The 9,996-nt window shown below is 37.4% G+C and overlaps 1 pseudogene across 1 annotated transcript; it reads left to right on the top strand.

Moving 5' to 3' along the window:
* Positions 1–248: 248 nt before the first annotated feature.
* Positions 249–3,385, top strand: LOC149235344 (pentatricopeptide repeat-containing protein At1g20230 pseudogene; annotated as a pseudogene). The gene is made up of 2 exons (XR_016268283.1): positions 249–697; positions 820–3,385. The product of XR_016268283.1 is annotated as a pentatricopeptide repeat-containing protein At1g20230 pseudogene (transcript).
* The last annotated feature ends 6,611 nt before the right edge of the window (positions 3,386–9,996 follow it).

Raw genomic sequence — 9,996 nt, 5'->3', positions numbered from 1 at the left:
AAATACCATTGAATGGGTGCTAAACAATGGGTTGATAGAAAATATAATCTTAGTCAATGAACAGAAACTAGTTTTATTAGGGAGAAAAATTCAGAGTTACAATGTCATGGAATTCAACACCTGGAACAAGCTCCAACTAATAAAAAAAATTGACTAGCTGGTAGATAAGCCTCCAGAATAAATTCTCCCTCAATCCACTGAAAATAACCAGCATGTCCTTAGCACATAAATAAGTCTGAAATGCAGAACAGAACATCCCTTTTTCTTATCAGAAAGATAGCCACCAATACATGTAATTAGTATGTTCTTTGATGCACAAAAACTGAGATGAACTCTGGAAGTTTAGGCTGAGCGAATGAGAGTGCAATGATCAATCCGGCCTCCATGGAATGTGGACATTTAAACCTCTTAAAATTTCCCAAGATTCAATTTGAGAATTACTATTTTGGAAAATGTTTTTCCCAAAAATATAAGGAGGCGAAATATTTTTGTACCTACTAGCTATTGTTGGATGGAACTTGTAGCAGGACAATCTACTTTGCTTATTTGTAGGTTTTGTAATATAACAACATGTTTGTAAACCTGAATTTCTGTATTTGTACAGCAGAAATCAAAATATCGAGGTGATGTTAACCTGAAGGTGAAGTTTGAAACAACAAGATAAGGCTTCATGAAGGATATCAACAAGTGGAAAATGGTTTGTCATCTGTTGTTGCATTGCGTCTTTTATTCAAATTTGTTCTTGCAATAGTGTTAAATTATGAAGTGGAATTTAGTTCAATAACTTGTTAAGTAATGGTGTAGTGATGCTTTTTGCAGCCAAGAAGCAGCTCACAGTTCAAGTAATGGAATTGCAAGACGCACCCAAACAGGGCTCTAAACCAAATGCAACAGGAAGGACTGAGTGGAGACAATTACACCTTTCCAATCGTCTTCAAGGCATGTGCTGAGATTGCGGCTCTGGAGAAGGGCGAGGAAATTCACAGGTCAGTAGTCAGAGGTGGACTAGAGTTGCATGTCAATGTGGCTAATGCCCTTACATCCATGTATTGGAAATGTAGGAGAATTGAGAATGCACGCCAAGTGTTTGACAAAATGTCTGTGCGAGATGCAGTTACATGGAACACTATGATTGCAGGGTATTTCGAAATTGGGAATTGTGAAGAGGCCGGAAAGCTATTTGATGAAATGCAGATGGGAAAGTTGAAACCTGATGTGATAACTTGGAGCGCGATGATATCCAGGTATGAGCGGAATGGTCACGGCAATGATGCAGTGAGGTCTTTCTCTCAAATGCAGCGGGCTGGTGTGAAAGCCAATTCAGTCACTATTGCCAGTGTTCTCGCTTCTGGTGCAGATTTAGCAGCGCTGCAACGGGGCAAGGAAATCCATAACTATATGATAAAAATGGATTTGAATCAAATGTTTTTGTGGGGAATGCATTGATTCACATGTATATAAAATGCGGAAAATTGGATGACGCATACGAAGTGTTTTCCAATATGCCAGAGAGAGATCTGATCTCATGGAATGCAATAATTTCATGTTATGCATTGAACGGATATTTTGATGAGGCGTTGGGAGTCGGGACACTTTGATCAACTTCAGATGACTGGAATGAACCCAAATGTAATTACATGTAGTGTAGTGATTGCAGGGTATACTCAATTTGATCATAATGTTTAAGCCTTGAAAAGGCTCTTTAGTTGAATGCAACTTGCAGAGGTGAAGCCTAACTCTGTTACCATAGCAATTAGTTGCCTCCATGCGCTGACTTGGCGGCTCTACAGTGTGGTAAGGAGCTTCATAACTACACAGTAAGAAATCATTCAGAGTCAAATGTCATTGTGGGGAATGCTCTTATAGACATGTATGCCAAATGTGGAAGTTTAGAATGTGCACGCAGTATGTTTGACAAAATGGTTGAAAGAGATATGATATTATGGAATGCAATTATTGCAGGGTATCGAATGCATGGGCACGGGGAGGATGCCCTGACAAATTTTTTTTTTGTAATGCAACAGGCAGGCATTAAGCCAGACCATATCAACTTCATTGTTGTTTTGTCTGCATGCAGTCATGTTGGGCTTGTGGATGAAGGCTGGAGATATTTTGATTGCATGACTCAGGAGTATGGTATCTTTCCCAGGGTTGAGCACTATCCCTGCATGGTTGACATCCTTGGCCGTGTTGGGCAGTTGGACGAGGCATACAACCTAATCAAAAGGATGCCACAAAAACCTAATGCTTGTGTATGGTGGCCTTGCACGGTGCACGCAGAAAACATTACAACATAGAGCTAGCAAAATGAGCTGTGAAACACCTTTATGAGCTGGAGCCTAAAACCACTAGAAACTATATTCTACTGTCAAATATTTATGTTGCATCTTGCAGGTGGGAAGATGCAGCAAATGTAAGAACACTGATGAAGGATAGAGGTTTAAACAAGAAGCCGGGATGCACATGGATTGAGGTCAAGAACAAACTTTATTCAATCGTTGTAGGCGACACTTCACACCTACAGTTAAATGAAATCTATTTGACGTTAGACATTTTGGCTGGGCAAATGAAAGCAGAAGGCTATGTGCCTGACACAAATTTTGCATTGCATGATGTGGACGAGGAGGAGAAGGAACACATCCTTTATGGGCATAACGAGAAGCTGGCCGTTGATTCTGGTCTTATGAGCACACCCCCTGGGATGTCTATCAGGATCACCAAAACCCTTGAGTATGTGGTGATTGCCACAATGCAACTAGATTTATTTCCAAAATTGTTGGGGGAAAAAAATCATTGTAAGGGATGGGAACCATTTCCATCATTTTGAAGATGGCTTATGTTCTTGTGGGGATTATTGGTGAAGTTAATTGGAAGAGGTGACAATGATGAGATTACTCGGGTAAATTTTGCCTTGCGCTTGTTGCCAGGCAATGGGTACCCCTTTATTCAGAATTGCAATCTTGGAAATTGAAGCATAATGATATTCCAATGCAAGAGATTCAATCATGCAGGTTCGGTGACTTGAGGGACATAACTTATTTTGGGGAGACAGGGTTATTGCCATTGTTTCAAGGATCTGCCTCATTCTGCGAGGTTTATTGATAATTGCAAAATGAGAGAGGCAACATGATCGGCTTGTGCCATATCAACTTCTGCCTTATGTTTATTCTTAGCATAAGATGTGCTAGTTTTACTGCTGAAGGCAAGTTTCGTGGGGGGGTCGGGGTTCATAATAATGACACTAGAATGCTAACAGTGCGTTTTAGTGCAGTTGGTGAGTTCAGAAACATGAACTTCAGCACAGTTGCATATGGCAAATCTGGAAATTAGATTTCGACTTTTGTGGTGATGGATTAACAAAGCTGCAGTAACATCTCTTTATTCCGCTGAGGGTAAAAGAATTCTTCATTTTCTACTTTCTCCATTATCTAGATACAATGAAATTTGGGTATCGAATTTTTTTATGGTCAGTTATGACTCAAACAAAGTGAAAACTCCACAAACATCCTTTTCACCTTGTAGGAGGGAATAAGTAATATATGAAAGTTAAGAGATTAAAGAACTTACCACTGTCATGAGATCAGCGCTTCACATACTTGTCAAGGAATTTCCACTGATTCAATATAAGCATCTTTACAAACGAGGAATAGGTTTCTAAAGTTGCATTGCACTTTCAAAGTACTGTGTAGAAGGGCTTGGTCCTAGTTTCTAGGATAAGCAATAAGAACATTGGATAACTCATAATCACCCTTATGGGAAGCCCAATAGCATCTATCAGGAATCCATGACCTTCTATACTTTATGCATTGAAATGCAGATATTTGTGGGTTGTTCCTAAGAAGCTCCTTAATCTTATCTTCCAAGAGGCCAAACTCGTTAATTGCTTCAATTTATTTTCCAAAAATTCATGTGATTTAGACATAATTGTTTAAGAACATCGACAAAAAAAAAAAATTGAGGGTTTTGTCAATACCCCTTTTTTTATCTAATACATCAGTAGTGGATGGTGTACGTCTATAGGAATGATCATAGGTTAACAATTTTAAAAAGAAATATATGTACAAGAAATTTAAAATAAATTTTACTGAAATTATTAGGGTCACAGTTATATAAATATATTATTGAAATTAGTGCAATTGAACTACCTGAAATTACGTCAATATTATTCCTTTATAATTATACTGAGCACTTATCATCCAAGTTATGATAATTTAAATTACAAGACTTCCATAAGTTGGATACATAATCTTTAATACATAAGCGCACCCATGATCAGTTTGTTTGTTTTTTTTTTTTGTCATATACCTCCAACGGCCGTCGCTTAGTATTTGTCATATAATTATTTGGAGATTGGCTTGGCTCTATATGGCCCTTCTTGGAAGCATTTGAGTAAATTTTTGCATACAATACGTCAAGCGATGTTATAGATAACCAAACCTTTTTTTTTCAGTAAGATAAAAAAGCTGCAATATATTCATATAAGTTGTGAATATACATCATGTGGCAGATAGTATGGAAATCCGTATATCGTGAAGAAAACTAGTGATAAGACTTATAATATCCCTGGAGTATGACTTAAACCTTCACAGAAAATTAGGGCCGAAAAAAAAAAAAACAAAAGAACTTGGGTTGTCATGTTGAGAAAAGCAATGAAAAAAAAATCGTGCTTCTCCTTGTAGAATATATTTGACTATATTGACAACATGAATAGCCCACGCACTTTTGCACCCAGAGTGTTTTTCTAGCAACCAAGCTTGTTGGCATGTATGCTTGCTCTCAAAATATGAAGTATGCACGTCAGGTGTTTGATAACATTCCCAAGCAAAATGTTTTCACATAGAGTGCGACTATGTTATGTCAGGGATGGACACTCCCAGGGAGCCCTGGAGTTGTATTTTTAAATGCAACCAGAAGAACCAAAGCGTGGTATTGTGGTATGGCACCAGGTTTGTATGGCACAGGTCCCAGTTTCGACCCCTCGGACTGCGTATAATACACAGGCTAATACCTCAAACAAAGAACATTCCGTCAAATTTACACTCATAATCACCAATTTAACGACATAAACCCTCAAATTACGAATAATTTACAGGCTAAAACCTCATTTAAACAATGTAACAATGTTTCGTCAAATTCGCAATTAGAATCGCCAACTCAATGATAGAAACCCTCTAACTGCATAAAATTTAGAGATTACGAACCCCAGAAAAGTCCATTTCCGTCAAATTTACACTCAAAATGGAAATCCGACGACAAAAACCTTAAAATTTAGCAGCTACAAGCCACTAAACACTTAATTTCTGTCAAATTTAAACTCAAAACAGCAATCCGACAACAGAAACCCTCAAACTCCATAAAATATACAGATTACAATACCCTATGAAGTCAATTTCCGTCAAATTTAAACTTAAAATCGTCGTTCGAACTTCTAATTGAACATACTAGACCTATATTTTTTTTTTGAAAGTCCCCAACTGTCACTGCAGTTCGTGCTTTTGGTACGTTCTGTATTTAAAACTGAAAAGAATTGGCTTAGCAGTGTACCAAACTACTCCAAATGGAAGCAGTAGATTTTACAAAAATATAAATAAATAAAAGAAAAGTAGGTTTGCCCATTTTGTTCCCGCTGGTGTTGAAAGTGTACAAAGGGCGACTAGGAGTTACCAGCCAAAATGCACTTGAACTTCCTTTGAGGTTTTTCGTTTGCGATTGGACACCGAGTATTTTTCTCACTGTGATGAATCGCATACACAAATACAGCTAATGAAACTGCCGCCAAGTAGGAAGCAGTGAAGATTGATTTTACAAAAATATAAATAAATAAAAGAAAAGTAGGTTTGCCCATTTTGTTCCCGCTGGTGTTGAAAGTGTACAAAGGGCGACTAGGAGTTACCAGCCAAAATGCACTTGAACTTCCTTTGAGGTTTTTCGTCTGCGATTGGACGCCGAGTATTTTTCTCACTCTGATGAATCGCATACACAAATACAGCTAATGAAACTGCCGCCAAGCAGGAAGCAGTGAAGATTAATTTGCTATCCATTCCAATGTGGATTTTTTTTTTTGCCCTTTTATCTGTTCAAAGTATTCTCGGAGGCAAGAAGGCTGGATTGAATCTAATGGAATATTGCCACCGCCCACGAAAAAAAATACCATGAGTACCTAGTTCAATGGGTTATGGGCTTGTTCAGGCAAGTTTAAATAAATCGAAGGCCCCTCTCAGATGGCTGTAGTATATATACTCATAAACCTCCTCTCTTCTAGATGCATGTGGATCCTACATAAACCTTGAGATCTTTTCTTTCCAAAATGGAAATGTACGCAACGAGCATATCGATTGTTGGCATAAGAATGATCAAATCGTTGTTAAGCCCAACCTTTTTAAAGTCTTTGGTTTTTTTAATAGAGGTAAAAGTTAATGTATCATTTTCAATCTAAAACATATATATATAGATATTACAAGTACTTAGGAGGATTACAAGCTTTTTATAGCGGAATTTGGGTTTAGTGGGCTTTGGGTCCAGATTTTGAACCAAAGCTCTGATACCATGTGTAAGGGCTAATTCCAATTATTAGAGCTTCAATCTATTACACATTGATAGTTCTATTTTTTTTTTTGCTGATTAAAGTAATAAAAGGAGTTTGCTGACCTTTTCACATAGCTTTAAACATTTAACATCTTATCATAAGCAACATAAATTAAGGTGAGCATTCTATCCATATCAACTTAACAAGAGTAGTCCATGGCAAAATACCTGTTCTAGTGGTTGATGATGATACCTTTGTCTTATAGCTCTAGCTAAACGCTCCTTCTCGCCGACCCAACCGGATTTACCTCCCAGCCAACTAGGAAATAAATTCCTAGCCCAGGAAACCTCCACAGGTTCCCTAGCCCTCCGTGCCCAAATCCAACCAGATATAGTTTGTCCTCAAGAAGAATATGCAAAACCAGATAACAATACTTTCCTCCTCTCAAACCCAAGAAACCTCCATAGATTTCCAAGGTCTCCCAAAAATCATGACAAGTCCAAACAATCACAACCAACCCCCACAATCATAAGCAAGACCCCCCAACCTCCCCTTTCTTCCTTCCCCCTTCCCTTTTTATACCCTCCTTCCCTTCTCCATCTCAACCACCTCTCATTAATGTCATTAACTTCTCATCCATCCTTACAATTGACTTCTCTTCTCCCAAGTAAGTTAGGGGTACATTTGGAAATGTGACATGAATATAAAATTGAGAATTTAATAGGAAAGGATCATGTCTTCTCCCAAGTAAATCTAAAAAGTACATTTGGGAATGTGAGGTGAATATATATATATTGATAATTAAATGGAGAGGACTATGTCTTCTCCCAAGTAAATGTGAGGGTACATTAGGGAATGTGAGATGTAATTACATGGAGAGAACCATGTCTTCTCCTTAGTAAATGTGAGGGTACATTGGGGAATGTGAAATGAATATATATATTGATAATAAGATGGAGAGGACTATGTCTTCTCCCAAGTAAATGTGAGGGTACATTGGGGAATGTGAGATGTAATTACATGGAGAGGACCATGTCTTCTCCTTAGTAAATGTGAGGGTACATTGGGTAATGTGAAATGAATACATATATTTTGAAATAATGGAAGGAGACCATATCCTACCTAATATTCAATTTGAGAAGGTAAGTGGGGAATTTGAATAATGGAAATCATGAATTTTATATTAGACCAATATTTCTCAATATTTTTAGATAATGTAAACATTAACAAAATTTGTAGGATAAGATTTAAGTGGGGCATTACATGATACGACCTGTTAATGCAATAATAAATTTTCACGTAAAGCCATGATTTTGGATATTAAGGACTTGTAACAATATTTATGATTTAAAGCCCCAAGTTGATTTGATGACCTATACGTAGATATTTCAGATTTATTTGCATTTAAACTATATTCGCCATCATTTCAAACCTTGTATGATCAACGCTCCTGCATTTCAAACCTATTGTTCTTCATTCCTCTTTGTTCCCAATTGCAAGCTAATCCCGAAAAGTAGCAGTGTAATTGAATAACCAAAGCAAAGAAAGGAAAGAAAGCCATGGAAGCTTCACAACCCACACCTCCTGTTTACGAAGTAACAGAAATGCCCCCGCTTTTCTCGAACACTACATGCATGATAGACAGTGGAACATCCTCATGGGAATCTATGTATCAATTGCTTGAAAGTGAAGGACGCAAGGTAATGCAAAGAGTGGCAACAGTGGATGCTGCTTCATCTTTTGAAGCATTCGACTATGAAGTCGCCAACTCTTTTCTTCACAAGATCACTGCTCGACCCAAGATCCTTTCTTATACTGATATGGTGAAATGGATAATTGAGAACATCAATATCATCAATAGGACATTCTTGACTTCAAGAAAAACAGACATCGGGTTTTTTATAGCTCAAGGTGTGAAGAAAATGTACCATATACCCAAACCACATAAGGTATATGGCAAATTTTTCCTTGAACAGTTTGCAAGCGAGAATGAGGTGGAATCAGATCCAATTAGACGATGGAGATCCTACCCAAACAAACACAAACATGAAAATTCGGGTATGTACTCTTCATTTTCTCTCGCCACTCCCTATTCTTATATCGAAACTATGATGTGTAGGCTATTCAAGTACCCTAATATAGCTAAATTCTTAGTCGAATGGGTTCCTCTTATTGAGGCAACATCATATTCTTAGATAATGGATTAGGTCACTATCCTTTCAAATAATATTGCCTCTGAAATCCGAGAATACATACAAAATCAGTATGTTACTACCTGAGCAGTTCCACCATTCTTTATGAATGCATATATCATGTTTCACTTCATATTTCCTAACCACGAGATGGAAATGGACCATTTAAGACCCCACTCCTATCCATGTATATCATAAAATCATGTGGGAGTCTAATTTCCACACCCATTTTTATAAAAAAAATTGAGTCATTCTACTAATACACTAAGCCATTTTTTTATAAAACAACCCCAATGCTGTCTGAAGAGGCCAAAATTGATTTCATACCTATAGGCAAGTGGTTTAGTGAAGAAATATTTACCTGTGTTAGAGTCTGTGGAAGTCTAGTGGCTCCTTACGTTCTCCCATTATATGTCCCTGATAAACTACTGGCCAGGGAGATTGCTTATCAAGCTGTAGGGGATGGATTGACAAAAACCTAAAAGGAAGCCAAGAAATATTTATGGCCTTCATTCCTTATCCAATGTAGTGTATATGTTCTACATGATCTCAAGCATGCCTCACTTGAAATTGATAACATAAAATATTTAAATCTTGCTACTGTGCTTGGCAGATAGTTTGATCCAGACAAAGTAGCACAAAATGTTACTTCTCAAATGAAAATCAGGCAATTCAGTCATGAAGATGTTGACTATGATGACCTATTTGAATATGCAAAGATATTTTCACAAGTACAACACCTGGCTACATTGAAACTTAATCCAGAAAAGTTAGCGCAATTCAAAGAATACAGGGAAAAAAGACTACAGAACATCCCTTTGGATTTGTTGAGGATTTCTCAACCAATTTCCCAAGAAGAGCAGAGTTTAGAGCAAAATTAAGAGCAGGACTCAAAGCAGATTTCTAAAGATATTGAAGTAGAGGATAAATCAATAGAAATCCATACTGATAAAACTCCCTTAAATAATGAACTGGATGAAGACTAGAAACAATTTGATCAACAATTAAAAGGACAATAAGGGGAAGAGAATATTGAGCTGGAAAAAATAGTCAGCACACCCCAGAACATTAGACAGAGCTCGTTTATTGATAGGGCCTCTAACAAGGTTGTCACTACAAATGAAATTGAAATCATCTCGGCATTCCCTTCATCCAAAATTGTCCTTAAAGTGGAAGAAATCCCTCCTCTCGATGTCTTTTACAATCCCAAACATTGGGTTGTGGTGAAAAGACATTGGAAAAGGAAAAGAACAGAGCAATCATCACCAATTATTCTCG

Source organism: Pinus tabuliformis, chromosome 8 (genome assembly GCF_031772625.1).
Source record: "Pinus tabuliformis cultivar Carrire ecotype Pingquan chromosome 8, CPIR1, whole genome shotgun sequence".
NCBI classification, from domain to species: domain Eukaryota; kingdom Viridiplantae; phylum Streptophyta; class Pinopsida; order Pinales; family Pinaceae; genus Pinus; species Pinus tabuliformis.
The sequence above is the reverse complement of the archived record's forward strand: the minus strand, read 5'-3'. Positions and strand labels throughout refer to the sequence as shown.